The 25912-nt window shown below is 38.5% G+C and overlaps 1 long non-coding RNA gene across 1 annotated transcript; it reads left to right on the top strand.

The window, feature by feature from the left end:
• The first annotated feature begins 271 nt into the window (after positions 1–271).
• On the top strand, positions 272–25889 carry LOC147343040 (uncharacterized). The gene is made up of 2 exons (XR_015157199.1): positions 272–568; positions 24883–25889. It is a non-coding gene; the product is annotated as an uncharacterized LOC147343040 (long non-coding RNA).
• The last annotated feature ends 23 nt before the right edge of the window (positions 25890–25912 follow it).

Here is a 25912-nt window from a genome sequence, read left to right as displayed (position 1 = left end):
GTTCTTGTACTGTTTTTATGTTGGGAAACAGAACAAAGGGAGTCTATAACACTGTGGCTCGGGGCTTCCCTTCTGGCTCAGCTGGTAAAGAGTCCACTTGCAATGCAGGAGACCTGGGTTTGATCCCTGGGTTGGGAAGATCCCCTCAAGAAGGGAAAGGCTATCCACTCCAGTATTCTGGCCTGGAGAGTTCCAGGGACTGTATAGTCCATGGGGTTGCAAAGAGCCAGACAAGACTGAGCGAATTTCACTTTTTCTTTTAGGGGCTTCCCTGGTGGCTCACTCAGTAAAGAGTCTGCCTGAAATGCAGGAGACCCAGATTCAATCCCTTGGTCAGGAAAATCCCTCGGAGAAGAAAATGGCAACCCACTCCACTCCCCACCCAAGAAGGGAAAGGCTATCCGCTCCAATATTCTTGCCTGGAAAATCCCATGGATGGAGGAGCCTGGCGGGCTACAGTCCATGGGGTTGCAGAGTTGGACACGACTGAGTGACTAACACACAATAATATGAAAGTTTACGTATTTTTCATGTGAGAGCCCAGAGACAGATTGGTGATCCAGGTTTGGTAAGTGACTCTGCAATTTTCACACATGACATGTTTCTAAGTCCCAGAGTGTTCCATCTTTCAACCAGTTGACAGGAAACAAGATGAAGGGGATATATGTTCAACTGTACTGTGCACCTAAAATTTTGTTGGGTTCTTAAATAGAACAATACTCAGAAATGGCACAGATTGCTTCAGCTCACATCACAGTGGCTAGGATTTAGTCACTTGGTTATACTTAGCTGCCAAGGAAGCTGAGAAATAGAATATTTACTTGGGGGAAACATGGCCCTAATTAAGACAACGTTTAAATGGAAAAGAAGAAGACCAATTATTAAGGAGCAAATAATAGTCTAGCATAGTCTAGCATGGTTGAGATACCATCTTTAGAGCAAATCCTTCTTGTATCACTATATATAAGTCTCTTATGTTATTAGCCTCTTATGTTATTAGTTTTCTTTATCAGTGAATCTTGTAGACTTTCTTTATAGAAACTATTTTACCTTACATTCATGATGTTATTTAAAAATTCATATTGTTTAAACCTTAAGCTCCTTGAAAGTAGTGCTGTGTTTGTTTTCCACTATATCCTTCATTCCTATATGCCTAGAATATATGACATATGAAAGTTATATTTGACACAAATAAGACCATTGCACAAATGAATAGAAATCCAAATCTCCAGACAGATAACATCTCAAATCAGATGGATTTATTGACTGAAAATTTGAGCAATTCATAGGGGAATCAACAAAGTTAACTTTAGAAGGACTAGGCAATTTCCCTAGTTCAGTACTATCTAAAGTGTTGATCAACTCTCTGTTGAGAGTAGTTTACAAAATCCATTTATGGAATCATAACCAGTATAAAACTTTAATTTCAGTTTTATGTATATGTGAATGTGTGTACATTCTGGGTCTCAAGGTAGAATGTAATCATTACTATGAATGATGTGAATAAAAATAAAATGCACTACCTAGACTTTAGAAGATTAGGTCAAGGGCAAGGCAGATACGGGAGGAAAAAAGTTGATTCTTATAGAGCTGAATGTGACCTGCCTCACAGGCTAACAAAATGACATCAAATGGTGACTCATCTCTTCCCCCTGATTTTCAATTGCATCTTTTCTAGCAATGTACTATCAAAGCAGGTTTCAAAGAAGAGAAGGGTATGTGTTTCAAAGCATTGTTTCATCTTACCAATCATAGTGGGCTATTATCTAAAGTATGAAAACTTCAAAAATAACTTTGAGAGTTCAACTTGAGAACATCTTTTTATTTTTTGAAATTCAGGTACACCTAGGGAACTTGTGTACTTGCTCCAGCGTTTTGTCCTACTTAATTGATCAGTGGTCTTTTCTAATGTGCCTGCCTGTGAGGATCCTGTGTTTTATTTAGAACAAAGGTTAGTTGTCTCCTTTGAGCATTTTGTGTGAACGTGATTTTGCTCTTTTGTGACTTCCTAGATTGGTAATAGATTTTTTTCCCCCTTACGCACTTCCTTTCTCAGATGAAAGTAGTATTTATCTATTGACTTTATTAAGATTTTATTCTTATATTTTACTCTCTTTTTAAAATCAACGTAGTGTGTTTCTTCTGATTCTATCAATCAATTTTTACAAGAGATTTATCAACTCCCAAGTACTTAAAAAAAAAAAAAAAAGTGTTCGTGGACAATATCAGAGCCAGAAGTAAGAGAGACAGCAAGCCAGATGAAAGCTGTTTTAACTTGTCTAACTTGGCCTTTGAAATCACAAAATGTCACTTTAGCTTCATTCAATGTTTTTCAGAAGCAAGTCACTAAAAGCAGTCTATATTCAAGAGAAAGGAGATTAGGAACCATCATTTTTATGAAGGGAATGTCAGAGAATTTACAGATAGCTCTTAAAACCACCACAGTCTGCTCTTTGGTCACAAATTATTTGTATTCTTCTGACACCAAAATATACTCACCTCTGCCCAAGACCTTCGAGAAATCTTACTTAATGTGGTTTCAGGCTCAACATTAAGGTCATCCAAATCAGATCCAGGTACAGATGAAACTAAATTCTATACATCCTTGAAATCAGCTTTTCGGGTTGAGTTCCTCTCCATCTGAAAAGCTGAGCCCTTGAGACAAGTTATCTTTCCTCCACACACTCAGTGTATTTTGGTGGAACAGTCATGGTAGAACTTCTGTAGACCCTTCTGTTCAAAAAAAGGAGAATGGGAAGCACACAAGAATTCCTGGTCTAAAATCCTGTTCACATCATGTTGTCAGTTCCTTGATCAGAACTCAGTCCTGGTACCTAGGAATGACTCTCGACAACTTGGTTCTGTACTCAGACACATTTTTCCTTCTCCTCAGGAAGTGGCTGGTGTTTGCAGCTGAACAGTTTACTTAGCCTGTTTATGCCATTATTCTAAGAACTTTATGGGAATCTTGTTGGAGCCACTCCATTGGACAAAAGTTACATTCACAAATCTTACTGACATAAGCATTGTCCACCTTGGTCTTCCCATAAGGCAGCTATAGGAAAATGTGCTTTAGACTATTAGAAACCCTATTATTTTATGAAGAGGATGCACAAAGCATGTTCTTAAGATAATTGGAGGGGCTCTATGTTTCTCTAAGTGAGGCTGCTGCTGCGTCACTTCAGTCGTGTCCGACTCTGTGCGACCCCATAGACAGCAGCCCACCAGGCTCCACCATCCCTGGGATTCTCCAGGCAAGAACACTGGAGTGGGTTGCCATTTCATGAAAGTGAAAAGTGAAAGTGAAGTCACTCAGTTGTGTCCGACTCTTCTCGACCCCATGGACTGCAGCCCACCAGGCTCCTCCGTCCATGGAATTTTCCAGGCAAGAGTACTGGAGTGGGGTGCCATTGCCTTCTCCCTATGTGAGGCACCCATCTTAAATTTCCCAAGATTCTAGAGTCACACTTGGTTGCATCTTTAGATCACTTTTTATAACATCAGGAATTGATCATTTCTAGAAAGTCATTTCTTAGTTTTAGCATCATTTGCCACCCCTTTCATGCATTGGAGAAGGAAATGGCAACCCACTCCAGTGTTCTTGCCTGGAGAATCCCAGGGACTGGGGAGCCTGGTGGGCTGCCGTCTATGGGGTCGCACAGAGTCGGAGACGACTGAAGTGACTTAGCAGCAGCAGCCATCTGAGAGACTAAAAAACAATTTTATTTTCAAATACAGAAAGTCCTAGCTCCCTTACATATATTTAACAGTTACTTCATTGCTTTACCTCTATCCTCCCATGCTTTAGTAAAGGCTACAAATACACACACACACACACACACACACACACACACCCACCCACCCACCCACCCACCCATACAGAGAGAGAGAGAGAGAGTCATGTAGCACCTGCAAATCTCTTAGCTGATCATCTACTTTGTTAGGTACACATCTTTTATTTTCCAATTTACTGTAGGCAACAATGTTGCTAAATTTCCTATGACTACAAAACAACTGTACATTTTCCTTCAACTTTCATAGCATTTTTTAAAACTTCTTTTAAATTCTCCTAAACAGCCTCTTGGTTCACCATGCTTTGGCTAACAGTTTAAGTTATTCCAGATTCTTCCTCTAGTTCCAAAGCCTCTCATTTTAGATTTTATTTTAGCAGCACTCCATTTTTGAAACCAAAACTCAGTCATTTAAAGTAAAAATAAAAAATTTATTTTTGCCCACATATCTGCAATTTGGGTAAAACCTAGTGGAGTAACACACTTTCCTATACTCAGTGTCAGCTTGGGTGGCTGGAAAGCTGGGGCTGAAGTCAGCTGAAAGCTCACTCACTCACATGTATGGCACTAGATTGGCAGGTTCAGCCATCAGGGGCTGGAACAGCTGGGAATCTCCAGACATCTCTCTCTCCTCGTGTGGACTCTTCATCTGGTTTCTTCACTATGGCAGATTTAATGTTTATATACTTTTTACATGGCAGCTTAGGACTTCATAGGCACAATTCTCAAGAGAGACAGAGTCAAGGAGAAACTGTATCACTGTGTCATCACTTATAACCTAGCTTTAATAACCATAGTGAAGTCATATTGGGTCATTTCTACCACAATTCTGCTCAATAGAAACCAAGTGAGGGGGATTAGATTTAACTTTTAATGGGAATAATGTCAAATAATATGCAGATAATATTTAAAACTATCATATCACTATTTATTCCCCACTTTTATAGGTGAGGAGACTGAGGAGTAGAGAGATTAAGAAACTTGCCCACTGTTATACAACCTGCAAGGGTCAGAGCCAGGTTTAACCCACTACCTCATCTAGAATTAATTCTCTGGAATTCTACTCTTTATTGTTCTGTTGTGTTCCCATATTATCAAGGTCAGTTTGACCGTTGACCCTATGGGGATCCTATTCCTGGCTTTGGTCATAACATTGCCTCCAAAATTAAACTTTAAATGCTTTCCTTGGTCTGAAACTGCAGTAATGAGTAACCCACAACTTGTAATCTTCCCATGTTTCTATGTGACCATCATTACTTATTATACTTGTCTCTGCTCATCAAGGAAGGGTGAGTTCAAAACCAGATAGATCACTTCACCTAATACATTTGTTAGGCATCACTTCTGTGCTAAGGGTTTTGCAATTATGAGACACTTGACAATGCACAAAAGACAGTATCTGATTTCAGGGAACTTGTAATCTAATAAAAGAGGTGACTTACAATAAGTAAATGACTAAAATAGAGTGGTTAAATATAATAGGAGACAAATGTGCAAAGCATAAAGGAAACATGAGCAAATTAATTCTATGCTGAGTCTTAGAATGTTTACCAGAAAAGGGAATATCTAAACTGGGATTTATTAATAATACACGAATAGGTATTTACTGGGTAATCTAGAGGGGGAAAGGGCCTTTCATGTAGAAGAAAGAGTATGTGCAAAATAATAGAGATGTAGCAACAGCATGGTATGTTTGTTATAATGTTCTGTCACTCAGAATTTAGGGCCTAATGCTAAATATGTTGTTAGTGAAGTATTTGTTAATTTAATGAATGCTAACAGTGAAACATTACATAATTTACTCATTAATCCCAGCAGTTTTTTGATGTAGTCTTCAGGATTGTCTGTCTATAAGGTCTCATCATATGCAAATTGTCCCTGTCATCTGCAATTGTCTGTAAAGAGACAGTTTGCTTCTTCCTTTCTGATTTGGATGGCTTTTATTTCTGGCCTAATTGCTATGGCTAAGAATTTTGTATGTACTATGTTGAATAGGGCTGGTGAGAGTAGGCACTCTTGTCTGGTTTTTGATCTTAGAGGAAAAGCTATTTCACTGTTGACTATGATGCTAGCTATGGAGTCATCATACATGGCCTTTATTATGTTCAGTTATTTTCCTCCTATATCCAATTTGTTGAGAGTTTTCCTCTTGGAAGATATTGAATTTTGTCAGATGCTCTTTCTGTATCTATTAAGATGATCATATGATTTACATTTTTTAATTTGTTTTCCTCCAGTTTTATTGAGATAAATTGATATTTAGCACTGTACAAGTTTAAGGGACACAGCATAATGACTTGACTTATATAGGTCATAAAATGATATTACTAAAGTTTAATGACCATCTCTAATCTCTTATACATTCAAAACAGAAGAAAATATTTTGTGATGAAAACTCTAGGGTTTACTCTTAAAAACTTTCATCATAACACATAGTAGTGTTAATTATATTATGTTGTACATTACATCTCTAGTGCTTGTTTATCTTGTAACTGGAAATTTATACCTTTTAAACACCTTCATCTTATTTTCCATTCCCCCACCTTTGCCTCTGGTAACCACAAATCTCATCTCTTTTTCTAGGAGTTTGATTTTTTCTTGTAGTATAATTGACCTACAACATTATGTTAGTTTCTGGTGCACAATATAGTGTTCAATATTTCTTACATTACAGAGTGATCACCGTGATAAGTCTAGTTACCATATGTAACCGTACAAAGATATTGCATTATTATTGACTATATTCCTTATGCTATACATTTTATCCCTCTATTTATTTTGTACTGGAAAGTTTGTGCTCTTAATTTTCCTCACCTTTTCCCTCCCCACCAGCCCTCTTCCTCAGCAACCGCCTGTTTGTACTCTGTTTCTGTTTTGTTATGTTTGTTTTCTTTTGTTCATTTTAGATTCGTGTATAAATGAAATCATATGGTATTTGTCTCCCTCTAACTCATTTCACTTAGCATAATATCCCCTCAGTCATCCATGTTGTCACAAATGGCAAGCTTTTATTCTTTTTTATGACTCAGCAGTATTCCATCGTGTGTGTATACACACACACACTATATCTTCTTTATTCATTTACCTACTGATGGCAACTATGTTTTTTACATATCTTGACTATTAAGAAAGATGCCACAATAAGCATAAGGGTATATTATCTTTTAGAATTAGTGGTTTTGTTTTCTTCAGAAAAACACCTAGAAATAGAATTGCTGGATTATGTAGTAGTTCTGTGTTTAATTTTTGAGGAATTGCTGTTTTCTATAGAGTATGCAGCAATTTATATTCTCACCAATGTGCATGACGGTTCCCTTTTCTCCACCTTCTTGCCAACACTTGTTATTTGTTGTCTTTTTGATGATAGCCATTTTAACAGGTGTGAGGTGATATCTCATTATGGCTTTGGTTTGCATTTCCCTGATGCTTAGTGATATTAAGCATATTTTCATATGCCTGCTTGGTATCTGTATGTCTTCTTTGAAAAAATGTTTACTCAGGTCTTCTGTCCATTTTTTAATTAGATTGTTTATTTTTTGGTGTTGAGTTATAGGAGTTCTTTGTGTAGTTTGGATATTAACCCCTTATTAAAAATATCATTTGCAAATATTTTCACCCATTCAGTAGGTAGTCTTTTTGATTTGCTGATAGTTTCCTTTGCTATGAAAAACTTTTCCATTTAATGTAGTCCCCCTTGTTTATTTTTGCTTTTGCTTCTCTTACCCGAGGAAAGATATCCCTCCAAAATATTTCTAAGACTGATGTCAAAAAGCATACTGCCTATGTTTTTTCCTAGGAGTTTTGATCATATGATTTAAATTCTTCATCCTGTTAATATGGTGTATAGCATTTGTTGATTTGCCTATGTTGATGCATCACTGCACCCGAGGGGTATATCCTACTCAATCATGGCATATAATACTTTTAATGTGCTATGGAATTTGGCTTACTATTATTTTGTTGAGAATTTTCACATTATATTCATTATGGATATTGGTCTGTATTTTTCTTTCCTTGTAGTGAATTTATTCTCTAGTATCAGGATAATGCTGGACATTTTGGTGTCATATTTATCTGATTCTTGGTCATCCTGTATTCTCACATTCCTCTCTTAACACTGGAAGAAATAGTTTCCTTTCCTTTTCTAGTGATTTTTAGCTGTTGGATCAGACTGCTGACTGTCCTTTCCCAGCAGGACTTAGGATGTGCTGTGTGGCTGTCCAGTGTCTTGGGACAGGCTTCCTGCTCAGCAGCTGTGCAGTGTTACTGCCTTACTGCCTTTCTTGGCTAGGTCATAGGATTTGTTGTACAGCTGCCTAGCATCTTAGGCCAGACGTCCTGGTCAAGAGGAGCTGAAGGGTGTGCTCAGCCATTGGGCAGGACTAGTGACTAGGTGTTGATCTAGAATGTGCTCCACAGTGAGGATGGCCTGCTGACCTGTGACCCAAACTCAGTAGAAATTCTGACTGTGTAGCTGTGCCGCACAGGGCCACTTCCTCAGCTCTCTGAATGAATGGAACCACTGTGTGGGATCTCTGCATGAACGCTGAGATCAGTAGGAACAGTCTGCCAAGATCTGCATGCTAATTTCTATGAGCCTCAACACTTCTCTGTCTCCAGCCGATCTCTACCATTATCCCTGCGGTGCACTAAGAGGACCTCCAAGAAAACAACCCAGAATGCTAGGGAAGCTAGGTGTCCACCTGTGTCCTCTTTCCCACCGCAGGACTGTAGGCCCAGGGCTGGGACTGTGTGGCCTTGGGGAGGGGCAACAAGGTCAAAAGGAAATCACTCCTTAAAATATGTCTTTTCTTTCTTTGCATGATCTAAGATGCACGTCAACCTCAACCTTGATTTCTGAGTTTTTCACAAAGGTGTCTTTCTATGGATATTAACTGCTCTTTATGTGAGGAAGACTGAAGTTGTGAACCACCTATTTCTCCATCTTGCTGATGTCATGCTCCAATTTGCTTGTTTCTTTAAGAACAGTGGGACTTGTGTGTGTGTGTGTGGGTGTGTATGTGCGTGTGTGTGTGTTTTGCCTAGAAAAGTTTTCTTAAGCTGGGGCCATAAAATACTCTTCGATAATATTTCTTAAAAGAATTATAATTTCTACTTTTTCATTTATGTGGTTAATGAGCATGAAATTGATTTTTTTTTTTTGGGTACTGTTAGAAAAAGATCTACAATTTTTTAACAAAAAAATCATATCCCAGTTTACTGTAATGACAACTGTTATCAACCTAGTACTAATGAAGAAAAATATCTGAGATATTTATTGTTTCTCTATATCATTATCTTTATTAAAACACTACAATATATATCATATCTAGTACTTACAGCAAATTAACCTCCTTCATTCCTTTTTAGATGTGTCTTAGTTATTTTTGTTTATTTCACTTCCATCTAAATTTTAGAATCTGCTTATCAAGTTCTACAATCTAACCTGCTGAGATTCTGATTGCTACTGTAGTGAATCTGTAAACAAATTTGAAACATTTGACCACCTTATAATATTGAAACTTCTAATTCAGGAACATGATATTTTATTTACTGGCCTTTTAAAAATCTTTCTCAAAAAGTTTCATGATACTTTCTAAGTTCTTATACATGTCTTGTTAGCCTACTCCTAGGTCTGTTATATTTATTAATATACTCTTTATACTTTTCATTTTCAATTTGCTGTAGGTATAACTGCAGTTGATATCTTATATCCAGTTCCTTGTACGTATATTTTTCTTTGTCTCACTGTGCCCAGTTATAAGTTCTACTTTAAAGTCCCTACCTGATGATAACTTCAGCATCTGGTTGACCTTGGAACTAGCATCTGATTTTTCTCCTGGGGTTGGGTTTTATTTTCCTGGATCTTCATATGTCAAGTAATTTTGGTATGTGAAGTGGACATTTGAATTTTATTTTGTGGAGATTGTGGATTTTGTTACATTGTTCTAAGACTACCAGTGTTTTAGCCAGTGGTCTGAGTTATGTTCTCCTCAAATTCATACGTTGCAGTCCTAATTCTCATTAACTGAGAATGTGATGCATACATTGGTGATATAGTCTTTTAAAAAGTAGAGTTGTCCCTTGGTGTCTGTGGGGGATTGGTTCCAGGCCCTATGGATACCAAAATTCGTGGATGCTCATGTCCGTTGGATACAGTGATATAGTATTTACATATAACGTGCATCCTGCTGTATAGTTTCAATCATCTCTAGATTACTTATAACAGCTAATACAATGAAAATGCTATGTAACATTGTAAATACAACGTAAATAGTTGCCAGTGCATGGCAAATTCAAGCTTTGCTCTTTGGAACTTGCTGGAATTTTTCCTCCAAATATTTTTGATCCATAGTTGGCTGAATCTGTGTGAAACCTGTGGATAAAGAGAACCAACTAAGTTTTAATTAAGTTAAAAATAAGGTCTTCAGTGTAAGCTCTAATTCATTATGTTTCCTTATAAGAATAGGAAATCTGGACACACGCATATAGCAGGGAAGACCATGTGAAGACAGAGAGAGAAGCTGGCCATTTATGAGCCAGGGAGACGGGCTGCAGGAGAAACCAGCCATGCCACTTCCTTAGTCTTAGACTTCTAGCCTCCAGAATTGTGAGAAAATAAATTTCTGTTATTTAAGGCACCCAGCCTGTAGCACTTTGTTATGGCAGCCCTAGCAAACTAATACAGATCAGATCAGATCAGATCAGTCACTCAGTCATGTCCAACTCTTTGCGACCCCATGAATCACAGCATGCCAGGCATCCCTGTCCATCACCAACTCCCGAAGTTCACTCAGACTCACGTCCATCGAGTCAGTGATGCCATCCAGCCATCTCATCCTCTGTCATCCCCTTCTCCTCCTGCCCCCAATCCCTCTCAGCATCAGAGTCCTTTCCAATGAGTCAACTCTTCACATGAGGTGGCCAAAGTACTGGAGTTTCAGCTTTAGCATCATTCCTTCCAAAGAAATTCCAGGGCTGATCTCCTTTATGATGTTCTGGTTGGATCTCCTTGCAGTCCAAGGGACTCTCAAGAGTCTTCTCCAACACCACAGTTCAAAAGCATCAATTCTTCAGTGCTCAGCCTTCTTCACAGTCCAACTCTCACAGCCATACAAGACCAATGGAAAAACCATAGCCTTGACTAGACAAACCTTTGTTGGAAAAGTAATGTCTCTGCTTTTGAATACGCTATCTAGGTTGGTCATAACTTTCCTTCCAAGGAGTAAGCGTCTTCTAATTTCATGGCTGCAGTCAGCATCTGCAATGATTTTGGAGCCCAGAAAAATAAAGTCTGACACTGTTTCCACTGTTTCCTCATCTATTTCCCATGAAGTGGTGGGACCAGATGCCATGATCTTCGTTTTCTGAATGTTGAGCTTTAAGCCAACTTTTTCACTCTCCACTTTCACTTTCATCAAGAGGCTTTTGAGTTCCTCTTCACTTTCTGCCGTAAGGGTGGTGTCATCTGCATATCTGAGGTTACTGATATTTCTCCCGGCAATCTTGATTCCACCTTGTGCTTCTTCCAGTCCAGCGTTTCTCATGATGTACTCTGCATGTTTATTTAACAGCCTGTTAAATAAACAGGGTGACAATATACAGCTTTGACGAACTCCTTTTCCTATTTGGAACCAGTCTGTTTTTCCACGTCCAGTTCTGTTGCTTCCTGACCTGCATACAGATTTCTCAAGAGGCAGGTCAGGTGTTCAGGTATTCCCATCTCTTTCAGAATTTTCCACAGTTTATTGTGATCCACACAGTCAAAGGCTTTGGCATAGTCAATAAAGCAGAAATAGATGTTTTTCTGGAACTCTCTTGCTTTTTCTGTGATCCAGCGGATGTTGGCAATTTGATCTCTGGTTCCTCTGCCTTTTCTAAAACCAGCTTGAACATCAGGAAGTTCACGGTTCACATATTGCTGAAGCCTGGCTTGGAGAATTTTGAGCATTACTTTACTAGCGTGTGAGATGAGTTCAATTGTGCAGTAGTTTGAGCATTCTTTGGCATTGCCTTTCTTTGGGATTGGAATGAAAACTGACCTTTTCCAGTCCTGTGGCCACTGCTGAGTTTTCCAAATTTGCTGGCATATTGAGTGCAGCAGTTTCACAGCATCATCTTACAGGATTTGGAGTAGCTCAACTGGAATTCCATCACCTCCACTAGCTTTGTTCATAGTGATGCTTTCTAAGGCCCATTTGACTTCACATTCCAGGATGTCTGGCTCTAGGTCAGTCATCACACCATCATGATTATCTGGGTCATGAAGATCTTTTTTGTACAGTTCTTCTGTGTATTCTTGCCATCTCTTCTTAATATCTTCTGCCTCTGTTAGGTCCATACCATTTCTGTCCTTTATTGAGCCCATCTTTGCATGAAATGTTCCTTTGGTATCTCTGATTTTCTTGAAAAGATCCCTAGTCTTTCCCATTCTGTTGTTTTCCTCTATTTCTTTGCATTGATTGCTGAGGAAGGCTTTCTTATCTCTTCTTGCTATTCTTTGGAACTCTGCATTCAGATGTTTATATCTTTCCTTTTCTCCTTTGCTTTTCTCTTCTCTTCTTTTCACAGCTATTTGTAAGGCCTCCCCAGACAGCCATTTTGCTTTTTTGCATTTCTTTTCTATGGGAATGGTCTTGATCCCTGTCTCCTGAACAATGTCACGAACCTCATTCCATAGTTCATCAGGCACTCTATCTATCAGATCTAGGCCCTTAAATCTATTTCTCACTTCCACTGTATAATCATAAGGGATTTGATTTACAACAAGCAATTAACTTAGCTAGATTGAAACTAAAAATTGTCATGTCTACGGTTGGTTGTAGCTCAGATCTAATTCAGTTCTTTAAGCCTTTAGCTGTAAGATTCTTTCTTTTTCCTCCATGAATGAATGGTTCAGGGGTCAGTCAGAGGTTTGGGCAGAGTTTAAACACAAAATTGGAGGTTGCTTTTCTATGGATTTCTCTCTTCTGTTTCCTCTCTCTCTCTCTTCTAGTGGCCCTGGGTGTTCTAGTCTTCTTTTCCCAGTTCCTTTGGTTAGAAAGATGGCAAGCTTTCCATTAAAGTTTTAGCTACTCTAAAGAAAAAACCACAAAATGAGAACTCACTCCATGCTAATCACTTGCTCTGCTTTTTGCTCCTCCAAAAATGTCTGACACTTTTTTCAGTCATTAGAGTCTTCAGATTGGTTTTTGTATTTTTTCCCCTTTTATTTGTAGCTATTATTTGCAGGAGGATCAGTTTGTTAGGAAATCTCTTTATTGGTAATTGAACTTGCATGGGTTTGGAATACTGATTTTGAATCTAACTGACTTTCTAAATTCTCTTAGTAATCCCAAATAACTTAACTCTAAATTTAGGCAGGTTTTTATTTTGGAAAAAAATAGAAACTAAAGCTTATTGATAGTCAGTGTTCATATGGTAAGAAAGTTTTAACTTACTGCATATAAAAAATAATGCTGTATTGGCTTATATAATTTTGCCAAAGGAACATTCTGATGTTTTCACATTGTTTTCTTGGCCAAGACAGCATAGTTAAGCCAATAATATTCAAGATGCTCATAAGATTCCACATGAATCCTAGAAAAAATAAGTCAATGAGAGATTTTCCTTTTTACTTTTAATTTAGCAACCTTGGGGAAAAAAGGTCAATGACACAGGGGTGAGCAAGTGTGTGTTTGTGTATTTAAATGGCCAGTAGTAATTCCTGATGCCTAAGGGGGCTGATGTTGTGGTATTATTTCCATTCCATTTGAATGATTATCTGAGATATAACACTATTTCTTTACTTTCCTTAGATCTGTAATAAAGGAAGTCCTGGATTAGGAGGAACATTTATTAACACATAGTATTAAACATAGACTGATAATCTGTAAACATCTATTGTGCAGAGGCCAGTGGTACAAAAACATTATGGCCGATATTATTATTTTTTTTTCCATTTCTTAATTTTTATTTATTTTTAAAAAATAATTAATTTATTTTAATTGGAGGCTAATTACTTTACAATATTGTAGTGGTTTTTGGCATACATCAACATGAATTAGCCACAGGCACACATGTGATGTATTCCCCATCTAGAACTTCCCTCCCACCTTCCTCTCCATCCCATCCCCCAGGGTCATCCCAGTGCACCAGCCCTGAGTACCCTGTCTCATGCATCAAACCTGGACCAGCGATCCCCTACACATATGATAATATAGACGTTTCATTGCTACCCTCTCAAATCATCCCACTCTCGCTTTCTCCCAGAGTCCAAAAGACTGTTCTTTACATCTGTGTCTCTTTTGCTGTCTCTCATATAGGGTCCTCGTTACCATCTTTCTAAATTCCATATATATGCATTAGTATACTGTATGGGTGTTTTTCTTTCTGGCTTGCTTCAGTCTGTATAATAGGCTCCAGTTTCATCCACCTCATTAGAACTGATTTAAATGTGTTCTTTTTAATGGCTGAGTAATACTCCATTGTGTATATGTACCACAGCTTCCTTATCCATTCATCTGTCATTGGGCATCTAGGTTGCTTCCATGTCCTGGCTACTGTAAACAGTGCTGTGATAAACACTGGGGTACATGTGTCTCTTTCAATTCTGGTTTCAGTGTGTATGCCCAGCAGTGGGATTGCTGGATCATATGGCAGTTCTATTTCCAGTTTTTTAAGGAATCTCCACACTGTTCTCCATAGTGGCTATACTAGTTTGCATTCCCACCAACAGTGTAAGAGGGTTCCCTTTTCTCCACACCCTCTCCAGCATTTATTGTTTGTAGACTTTTTGATAGCAGCCATTCTGACTGGTGTGAGATGGTACCTCATTGTGGTTTTGATTTGCATTAATGAGTGATGTTGAGCATCTTTTCATGTGTTTGTTAGCTATCTGTATGTCTTTGGAGAAATGTCTGTTTAGTTCTTTGGCCCATTTTTTGATTGGGTCGTTTATTTTTCTGGAATTGAGCTGCAGGGGCTGATATTATTTCCTCAAACATCTTTCTATCCTCTCAACTAGCTAAAATGTCCACATTCAGTATTAGGCAGTTTTGGATTGTTAATGACAAAAGATATCTTGCCCTTAGAGGAAAGAGTAAGTCAAGAAGGCTTATTCTATACCTCAGACCAGATAATCATCAATATCTTCATCATGAACTGAAGATCTAAGTCAAGCAGGGAAAGCCAACCTGGTTGGTCAGAATACCAAGAGCAATCCTAAAGGTCTTATCACTTTGGCAATGACCGCCAACTGAAGATTTTTATCACAGACAACTCATGGTTATATTTTCTACACTGGAGTAGAAATCTTACCTTACCTAGGTCCTTACTTAGGAAGACATCAGGAAGAAGGGGTTTTTTTTGTTTTGTTTTCATTCAAAAGCCTTTGACATCTATGCTTTGGAGAAATTGCCATCTCATTTTTAAAGGCAATATATACTCCATGTCCAGGGCAAAAGATTTTAGTTTGGAGGAGAAAATTCTTGAACATTAAGGTTTTCATCTTCAGCTAGAATGTAAACTATTTGAAGGGCAGAGTATTTTCTGTTTATTGTATTTCCGGTATCTAGAGAAAATATTTGCTGTATATATTTGGACAAACTTGCCTCATCATTTGTAGTTGGGCAAATGTTAGAGCCAGATATTAGACACTGGCTCATATACTGGAGTCATGTAAGTTCCCCAGAGTAGATTTCAAAGCAGTTAAAATAACATTAAGTAGATGTCACCAAAGAGGACTTCTTAATTGAGTCAGGCAGGAGAATGGGTTAGAAACGAGTATAAGAGGCCTAAAAATATCTTAACTATAAAAGGGAAACAGATTAATTAATTTTATTGTTTTCACTTTCTGGTCAAGTTAAATTAATAACTTAGTTGCAGTGAACACATAGCCTCTGTCTTTAATACCTATTGTGAGAACTTAAAAAATGATTCATCATCCCCCTCCCCCACATCAGTGCAAATCATTCAACTGGAGTTGATAAAGTAGATATTATACTGCTGAGGAAAAAGGGACAGGACTCACAATCAGAGAAAAATTCGACTAGGAGATACGAGAAGGAATTCTTTGCTTTTCAAAATTTCTCTGAATATTTTTAAATGCCTTATATAACATATATGCTGCTAAGTCGCTTCAGTCGTGTCCGACTCTGTGCGACCCCATAGATGGCAGCCCACCAGGCTCCCCTGTCCCTGGGATTCTCCAGGCAAGAACACTGGAGTGGGTTGCCATTTCCTTCTCCAATGCATAAAAGTGAAAAGTGAAAGTGAAGTCGCTCAGTTGTGTCGACTCTTAGCGACCCCATGGACTGCAGCCCACCAGGCTCCTCCATCCATGGGATTTTCCAGGCAAGAGTACTGGAGTGGGGTGCCATTGCCTTCTCCGATAACACATGTAGTATGAGAATTATTAACACTTAAAAAATTCGAATTCTACAGACCCATATAGAATAGATCATAAAGGTTTTTACACTTCTAGGCCACTCTTACTTCTGCTGGGGGGTGAGCAGGTTGCTGAGTTGGATCTGTTTCCAGTGTCTGCACTGAGCCACAGCAGGAACTGGGAGCGTTCTGCTTCCATCTCTTGTCTTCCCAAGCATAGTCACCAAGTCAGCCAATTCATTGATCTTAAAATGAAAAATGTTGGGGAGTCACTTCAATTCATCAGCGAAGGAAAAATCACAAAAGACGAGCTGTGAGGAAGGAGCTCGCTCAAGACAAGGCTGTGACAAGCCATTTTAGGATCAATGCTAGTGTCACACTTTGAATAAACTTTCCTCTTGAGTCCACAGAAGGACCTATCATCCAATGCTTGGCTATGGGTTTTAATCAATTGCACTTGCTAGGTTCAGTTGCTTTTATTGCACTTGCGTGCGTGCATGGTATGTTGTTTCAATGGTGTCCAACTCTTTGTGACCCTATAGACTCTAGCCCATTGGGCTCCTCTGTCTACGGGATTCTCCACACAAGAATACTGCAGTGGGTTTCTATGCCCTCCTCCAGGGGATCTTCCTGACCCAGGGATTGAGCTCACATCTCTTATGTCTCCTGCATTGGCAGAAGGGTTCTTTACCACTAGCACCACCTAGGCACTACTGTGATGTAAATGCAACAGGTTTTTAAAATTGTCTACTCACTCTCTAAATGGATTCTGTATATTTTGGTATGTGGAGCAAAGTCCAGTTGTCCAGCCCTGGTAATAGTTTAGCCTCTGACTTTATCACAGAAACAGAGTGTAATAAAATAGCATAGTTTTCCCAGAGTTAAAAATGCTCACATTTTCAGCCAAATCTAATGTTTTTTGCCTGATTTTCAATTCCTTTTACAATCTGACAGCTTCTGCATCCTCACATCTACTATTCCTCTAGTCTGATGGCCATTTTCTGACTGTTCCAAGAATAATCTATGTTCAGTCCTGTTCTTTCTGTCTCTTCCACTTGAAATATCATCTCCTTTCCCCATCTATTTTAACTGATCATTTTTTCCCTCCTATATCTAAACTATGACATATCATGTTGAAAATTTTAAAAATGAGCTATGGTTATGTGTTCTGTGTGGAAACATGATCAGGGCATACAAATACAAAAAGGACTGTAATAAAAGTAAATTCTGATATGTGTACATATAGTAAGGGAAAAAAGACGAGAGTATAAACCATATCAGTAACAGTAATTATCTCTTGAGGAGTATGATCTTGGGGAGGAAATTTACCTTTTCTTATATGTATGCATTGTGTAAATTCTTTAAAGTGTATGTATTACACTTGTGATCATAATGATGCTTGTTAAAAAAAAAAAAAAAACAATTGAAAAATTGTGCTTCCTTCACAAATCCTTCCTTGAGAACTGCAATCCTTACTGGCACATTTTTCCTAAATTCTTATCTAACTTATACTATTTACTCTAAGAGTTTGTATAAAGTCTTCTATTAATTTTTTGTGTGTGTGGATCTTGCAGCTTTCTTCACATTGTTTATAGTCTTGCGTGGGACAGATGCATAATACTAATACTGAATCTTTTCAAATTCCTGGAAATGAGCTAAATGCATTACAGGTTCTCAAAGAAGCATTAAGTTTGAGACAGAGAATAGCATTGGGCTTGTAAAAATCAGCATCACGTTACTCTGACTTCTTAGCTTGTGCTGGCAGGATGCTCCCTAAGTGTAAGGACAATGAACCATAACAGATGATCAAAAAGGGTTGCAGAGAGGTTGGAGAAAATGATGAAGATGAATAATCCTTGAGCTTTTGCTTGGCAGGAATGGGTTTTCTATTGAGGGGAGACAGCCACTGACACATAAAAGTTTTATTTTGTTTTGCTTTTGTTTTTCTATGACCACAACACCAACTAGGTGAATGCAGCAGAGAAAATGTTTTGGGTTAATAGGTATCTTTTTACCCTCCTTTGGGGTCAGGGAGGAAAGAGAAAGGAACTCTTTTAAGAAAAGTCCTTTCTTTCCCCCAAATTCTGAGGCACGGCTCACCTGCAAAGACTCTGTCCTTTTAAATATGTATACCTTCATGCTTCACCTGGAATATATACACCTGTAACAAATTCCTATCCTTTTTTTCCGAGCCTGCCATCCTACCTGGGTAATGTGGGATCCAGTTTAGGGAAGATCTTAAGGCTACCTTCTGACTTTAAATTCCATGAGTGACTTCCATCCCAAATTTACTCTTAGTAATTCTCCTTTTGGAACCTAGTAACCTCAGAACCTGAATGAAAATTAATATCACCATATACCAGGACAAGCAGAATGTCTGTATAGACAGATAATTTTGCACATTGACTTACAGGAGAATTGATACTCAGCAAGAATACTCATGTCTGACTCTTTGTGACCACATGGACAGTAGCCCACCAGGCTCCTCTTTCCATGGGATTTTCCAGGCAAGAATACTGAAGTGGATTGCCATTTCCTTCTCCAGGAGATCTTCCCCACCTAGGGATCGAACCTATGTCTCTCGCATCTCCTGAGTTGGCAGGTGGATTCTTTACCATTGAGCTACCTGGGAAGCCAAGAATACGAGGGAATGTGATTAAAAACTTTAATCTCACTCTAAAGGTTTTATGCATGGAAAGAGAGGATGTGGCTATTTTAACATCCATATCAGATAGACTTCCTTCTGACATGATTGTTTTTGATCTGTTTGTAATTTAGAATTAGGAGCAATCTCTATCTTGTTCTGTGCTCTCAAAAGTCTTATTCCTCCAGGAACTTGGATGATATATATTTTCTCCAGAGACTGAGTAGAGATAATCCCTCTTTCATGGGATCATAGACATATGTGGTCTGGTCTCAGATATCAAAAAATTCTCTCCCTCTCCTCTCTTCTTCCTCTACCCTGCCTTTGGTTTGGTGAAATGTGGCCTCTCTAACTCTTCCAAGTTTGTAGTCCTCCCACTTGGGTCTCCCTACTTTGGATCTATTCAACCATTATTGAATTGGGTGAAGCTAAGCTACTCAGCAAAATTTGTTGGGCAAGAATGTGACAATCCAAGTATAAGACATGCTTCTTTTTTTTTTTTTTTTTAATGATCCCTTTGAGATAATATCAGACTACTCTTCTCAGAGTAATGCTTTTAATTGGCATTGAGACACTTAGATACACGGAATGTTATAGGTTGATGTGGAGGGAAGTATGGGGATTCTCTGGTGGCTTGGTGGTAAAGAATACACCTGACAAGCAAGAGACGTGGGTTTGATCCCTGGGTCAGGAGGATCCCCTGGAGGAGGAAGTGGCAACCCATCCCAGTATTCTTGCCTGGGAAATCCCATGGACAGAGGAGCCTGGCAGGCTACAGCCCACGGGGTCACAAAGAGTTGTACATGACTTAACGACTGAGCACGCATACCTGGGAGTGAAGTATAAGATGATAACTTGAGAATGGTCCTGTGTAGGTAAGGAAAAGAGAAATGAATATTTGAGGCTGAGTGGGAATTTCTGCGTTTCTTGATCATTCTCATACTTTGAAAGACTGAACTATCATGGTTGGGCAGGCTAGAGGATTTAAAATGTAGAAATAAACAAGGACCAAGACTTCAGAATTCTCTTTGCATCTTCTCTGTGTTGTCTTTATGGTTCAAGCCAAGCCTGATCAACGTTCTGTGTGGATTTGGCCAATATTGGGTGAATTAGCCTTGGTCTCCTGGCAGTTGCAGGGTCTCTTGTGCAGGTGGTGCTGAGGTGAGGACTGCCATTTGATGAACTATTTCAGTCATCTTCAGCTTGGTTTCTTGGCTCATGGTTTGAGCTAGCCCAACAAGTAGTTTTAGATACGATGAATCATTGTTGAATCATTGCTCTGGAGAAAAGTAGTTTCAGACTAACAGTACCTTCTCTTAGAGTTTTGACGCTAAGACTCGTCAAAGAAGGTCATGAAAGATTTCTTCAGTGTTTATTGGTCTGTTGGGCTGGTATCTTGGGATATTTTGTTTGATCATGTTTTTCTTAGCAAAAAACTAAATTCAACTTTCCCTATTTGAGCTTCTTCTCAAACAAGCCACATCTGACAGTGTTGTCAGCTTTCTTCCCATGAGGATTTTATTTTTTCAGACCTTGCCTCTTTTTAAAAATATTTGACATTTTTTTGACATAAACTAGTTTTACTAGCATATTTTATCCTATTTAAAAAATACCCATCCTTTCTTCACTTACTCCTTGTTACCTCTTGTGCTTAACATTGTGTTTCTGCTCTTTGCTTTTGCATTCTGAATAATTGAATTCCATTATCTCTAAAATTTGCATTTCCCTTCAGTTTTGAGAAAATAATGTTTTAAGTGAGGTAAGGCCATCATTTTGAATCAAATAAAAGACATTACTTTTTTTTTTCTTTTTTTAAAATATAAATTTATTTATTTTAATTGGAGGCTAATTACTTTACAATATTGTATTGGTTTTGCCATACATCAACATGAATCCGCCATAGGTATACACATGTTCCCCATCCTGAGTCCCCCTCCCTCCTCCCTCCCCATACCATCCCTCTAGGTCATCTCAGTGCACCAGTCCCAAGCGTCCAGTATCATGCATTGAACCTGGACTGGCGATTTGTTTCATATATGATATTATACATGTTTCAATGTCATTCTCCCAAATCATCCCACCCTCTCCCTCTCCCACAGAGTCCAAAAGACTGTTCTATACATCTGTGTCTCTTTTGCTGTCTCGCATACAGGGTTATCATTACCATCTTTCTAAGTTCCATATATATGCATTAGTATACTGTATTGGTGTTTTTCTTTCTGGCTTACTTCACTCTGTATAATAGGCTCCAGTTTCATCCACCTCATTAGAACTGATTCAAATGTATTCTTTTTAATGGCTGAGTAATACTCCATTGTATTTATGTACCACAGCTTTCTTATCCATTCATCTGCTGATGGACATCTAGGTTGCTTCCATGTCCTGGCTATTGTAAACAGTGCTGCGATGAACACTGGGGTACACGTGTCTCTTTCAATTCTGGTTTTCTCGGTGTGTATGCCCAGCAGTGGGATTGCTGGGTCATAAGGCAGTTCAGTTTTTTAAGGAATCTCCACACTGTTCTCCATAGTGGCTGTACTAGTTTGCATTCCCACCAACAGTGTAAGAGGGTTCCCTTTTCACCACACCCTCTCCAGCATTTATTGCTTGTAGACTTTTGGATCGCAGCCATTCTGACTGGCGTGAAATGGTACCTCATTGTGTTTTTGATTTGCATTTCTCTGATAATGAGTGATGTTGAGCATCTTTTCATATGTTTGTTAGCCATCTGTATGTCTTCTTTGGAGAAATGTCTATTTAGTTCTTTGGCTCATTTTTTGATTGGGTTGTTTATTTTTCTGGAATTGAGCTGCAGGAGTTGCTTGTATATTTTTGAGATTAGTTGTTTTTCAGTTGCTTAATTTGCTATTACTTTCTCCCATTCTGAAGGCTGTCTTTTCACCTTGCTTATAACCAGAAGCAGGAGGCTTAAGATCAAAACATTACTTTTGGAAAAAAATTCAGCTAATTTAACAAACTAAACTTAAAAATGTTTAATTGAATTTTTTTGGTTTAGATTTGAGGTTATTTTCATTGCACAATTTTTGGGAAATTTCAGGGTACTTAATAATGAAATCATCATCTGTGGAAACCTAAGATTTCTACAGTAGAGTTAACACAAAACTCTGATGTTATTAAATTAAAATCTCAATTAGATTTTTTTTGAAGTTCCTTCAAGCCGATCATTTCTCTTTTTGACTTGATTAACTCCTATCTTCAGTTGCATGCATATCCAACTTTTGTTAATCTATCTAATTAAATGGTAGCAGTATTTCTTTGGAACACATGGACTGCTGTTCCTTGGCGAGCTGGAGAAGGCATTGACCTTGGAGTGCAGGGATGAGATAGACCTTGCCTTATAATTTATTGGTAGACTATAGAATTCATTAGCATTCTTGGTTGTAAGCAATGGAAACTCACTCTGGCTAATTTATCTTAAAGAATACAGAGTAATCTATAGAGTCAATGCACATTCATTTTGTCATCTTTTAGTTTCTGTTAACAGGCAAAGGATAGTAGATAAATAAGATTTCTTGTGTTAAAGCAAATTTTATTTGTTTAAAATATTAATAGAATAAGAACATAAATCATAGGTATATAGTTCATTGAATGTTCTCAAATGAACATGCCCATATTAAGAACTAAAATTTACTAACACCTGAAAGTCACCTGCCTCTATCTTTTCTGAGTCACTACTCTACCAAAGAAAAACAATCTTGATTTGTATCATGATGAAATCTGCCTATTATTTTATATAAATGAAAATATGTTGTATGTACTTTTTTTTGGTAACTATCTTATGTGAATCAACATTATGTTTTTAAGATTCACCCATAATATTGCATGGATCAAATTCTCATTGCTATATTGTATTGCTTTATGAAACCATATTTGCATATTTGGCTGCTAGAGCCCAGTTTCTAACTGTATGCACCATAAGCCTGCCAAAACCCTACTCTGTTTTTCACAATTTGTATCTTTATTTTAAATTAACTTTTTGGTTGAATTTTAGTTAATTTACAATGTAATATTAGTTTCAGGTGTACAACATAATTAGACATTTTTATAGATTATACTCCATTTAAAATTATACAGTATTGATAATATTCCCTGTTCAGTCCATTATATCCTTGTACCTTATTTATTTTATATCTAATATTTTGTACTTTTTAATCCCTTTTCCCTATCTTGCACCTTTCCACTACTCCTCTCCCTTCCTTTCTGTATCTGAGTCTGCTTCTGAAGTTTTGTACATCCATTCCTTTAGTTTTAGTTTCCAAATATAAGTTGAAACATACAGTATTTGTCTTTATTTGATTTGCTTCAAATAAAGTACAAATTTACTTCACATAAGTACTTACTTATATTGCTTCTTGGCCTTTTGGCTAAGGTTAAGTAGAGTATCTGATTTACTTCACTTAGTATACTACCTTTCAGATACATCCATGTTGTTGCAAATGCCATTTTTTAAATTTTTTTATGGCTGAATAATATTTCATTGTATATATCACATCTTCTTTATCCAGTCATCTAAGAGGCATTTAAATTGTTTATGTGTCTTGGCTATTGTAGCTAATGCTGTGAACATTGATGTGCATTTGTTTTCAAATTAGTGTTTTTGTTTTATTTGGATATATAGGCAGAAGTGGGAATTGCTGGATCATATAGTAGTCACATTTTTTAAGGGAGTTCCATACTGTTTCAATAGTGGCATACCAACTTACATTCCTACCAACAGTGAACCAGGGTTTCCTTTTTTTCCATATCTTTAACAACATTTATTATTGTTGTCTTTTTTGCTGATAGCCATTCAGACAGGCGTGAGGGGTATCTCCTTGTGGTTTTGATTTTCTAGTTTTTTGTTAAAATTCTGTGTTCATCTGCTCTTTTCCCAAGATCAGTTAGTATTCTTATCACTGTTGCTTTGAATTTTTTTTCAAATATATTATTTACCTCTGTTTCATTAGGGTTTTTCTTCTTGTTTTTTTTTTTGTTGTTGTTGTTTGAAACATAGTCCTCTGTTTTCTAATTTTGTTTAACTTTCTCTGTCTCAATGTAATTACGAGAAATAGTTACTGATCCTAGTCTTGAAAGAGAGAGTGTGTGTGTGTGTGTGTGTGTGTGTGTGTCCCCAGATGCAGTCTGCCAGTGGCTTTGGAGGGAGAGCTGGTCTGCAGTGAGCATGGGCTGTATCTTCTCTTGGGGTTTGCTGGCAGTCATTGCCTTTGTTGCAGGTGGGATGGAGGTGGAGGGGTTAAAGCCAGAGCCAGGTGTGAGCTGAGGCTGCACCTATGCTCATTGGCTGTTACTGACCTATCAGGGGTGGAGTTGCAGGCTAAGGGGCTGGAGCCGGAGCCCTGAGGGAGTTGGATGTCTCCAGGGTGTGATGGCAATCTCCACAGTGATTTGGGACATGGCAGAGCCTGGGGGCTTGGGGTGCCTGGTTTCACGTTTTCCTCCAGTGCATACACCCTGGTATGAGGGTCTGTTCTGAAGGGGTGGGGCCCCAGCCCCTCCCACGTGCACATAGAGAACGGCTCTCTGGCCCCACCCTATCTAGCTTTGCCCCTTCTCAGTGTGCCCAGGGACTGGTCGTCTCTGCTTTGGAGCTAGCTTTGCTCCCTCAAGTGTGTGCACCAGAGAGTGTGCTGGCAGGGGCCATGTTGGACTGGGGTCCCAGCACACTGTCAGCCTCCACCGTACTGGTGAGCAGTGTAGAGGAGCCGGAGGCACTGGAGCAGGAGTTTGATGTGGGATGGGGGGGTGCACTGGGGTTGTTCTGGCAAGCCAGCCAGAGCCCCAGGCAGTGTTCAGTCTCTTGGGTGTAGAAAAGCTGTTCTAGTTCCCAGCTGTTCAATTTCAGCAAGAGATGCTCTGTATGTGGTTGCAGTTTTGATGTGTGCCTGAAAGGAGATGAGCCCAGTGTTCTCTTTTTCCACCACGTTGAGCTCTCCTTATTTTTCAGCTATTTCTTATTGAGTTTCCAGCCTCTTGCCTTGTGATAGCTTCAGCATTTAGCAGATCTACTGAAGGAAAATACACCATTCTTTGGTCTTATTTATTTGCACCTTCCTTCTTTAGGAAAACTTGGTCCCTCCCGTCCTGCCTGGTTCAGCAGGCCCATCTGCAGTTTTTATCTTCTCAGCTCCAAAAGCTCCTGAATTCTCCAAAATCACTGCAGATGGTGAATGCAGCCATGAAATTAAAAGACGCTTACTCCTTGGAAGAAAAGTTATGACCAACCTAGATAGCATATTCAAAAGCAGAGACATTGCTTTGCCAATAAAGGTTCGTCTAGTCAAGGCTATGGTTTTTCCTGTGGTCATGTATGGATGTGAGAGTTGGACTGTGAAGAAGGCTGAGCGCCAAAGGATTGATGCTTTTGAACTGTGGTATTGGAGAAGACTCTTGAGAGTCCCTTGGACTGCAAGGAGATCCAACCAGTCCATTCTGAAGGAGATCAGCCCTGGGATTTCTTTGGAAGGAATGATGCTAAAGCTGAAACTCCAGTACTTTGGCCACCTCATGCGAAGAGTTGACTCATTGGAAAAGACCCTGATGCTGGGAGAGATTGCGGGCAGGAGGAGAAGGGGACGACAGAGGATGAGATGGCTGGATGGTGTCATTGACTCGATGGACGTGAGTCTGAGTGAAGTCCGGGAGTTGGTGATGGACAGTGAGGCCTGGCATGCTGCGATTCATGGGGTCGCAAAGAGTTGGACACGACTGAGTGACTGATCTGATCTGATCTGACCCTCTTCTTGGTTTCTCAGCTTCTTCCCATAGCCAAGAAAATATACATGTCAAAAGGAGAGAAGCTGGACACAAAATATGTGATGCATCTCTCTGAGTTTTATTCTTTCCTGGATTTTGACCTCTGAAGTTTCATTTTCTCAGTAGCAATCCAATTTTCTTTAAACAATTTCCCAGTATTGGTTAATTCTTAGTTGTTTTTATGAAGGGTTTAGGTGAGCTACATCCAGTATAATCAGAAGTGGAACTCATTGCCTAGTTTTTTACTTACTATTTATTTTTTTAATTGATTTATAATTTATATGCAATAAAATATACTATCAAAATTAACAGATCAACTTTTTACTATGGAACAGAG

This window comes from Bos grunniens, chromosome 28 (genome assembly GCF_055505025.1).
Source record: "Bos grunniens cultivar Pamir isolate PY7600 chromosome 28, Bosgru_T2T1.0, whole genome shotgun sequence".
Classification (NCBI taxonomy): Eukaryota; Metazoa; Chordata; class Mammalia; order Artiodactyla; family Bovidae; genus Bos; species Bos grunniens.
Note: the sequence above shows the minus strand (reverse complement) of the source record. Positions and strands in the feature narration are given on the sequence as shown.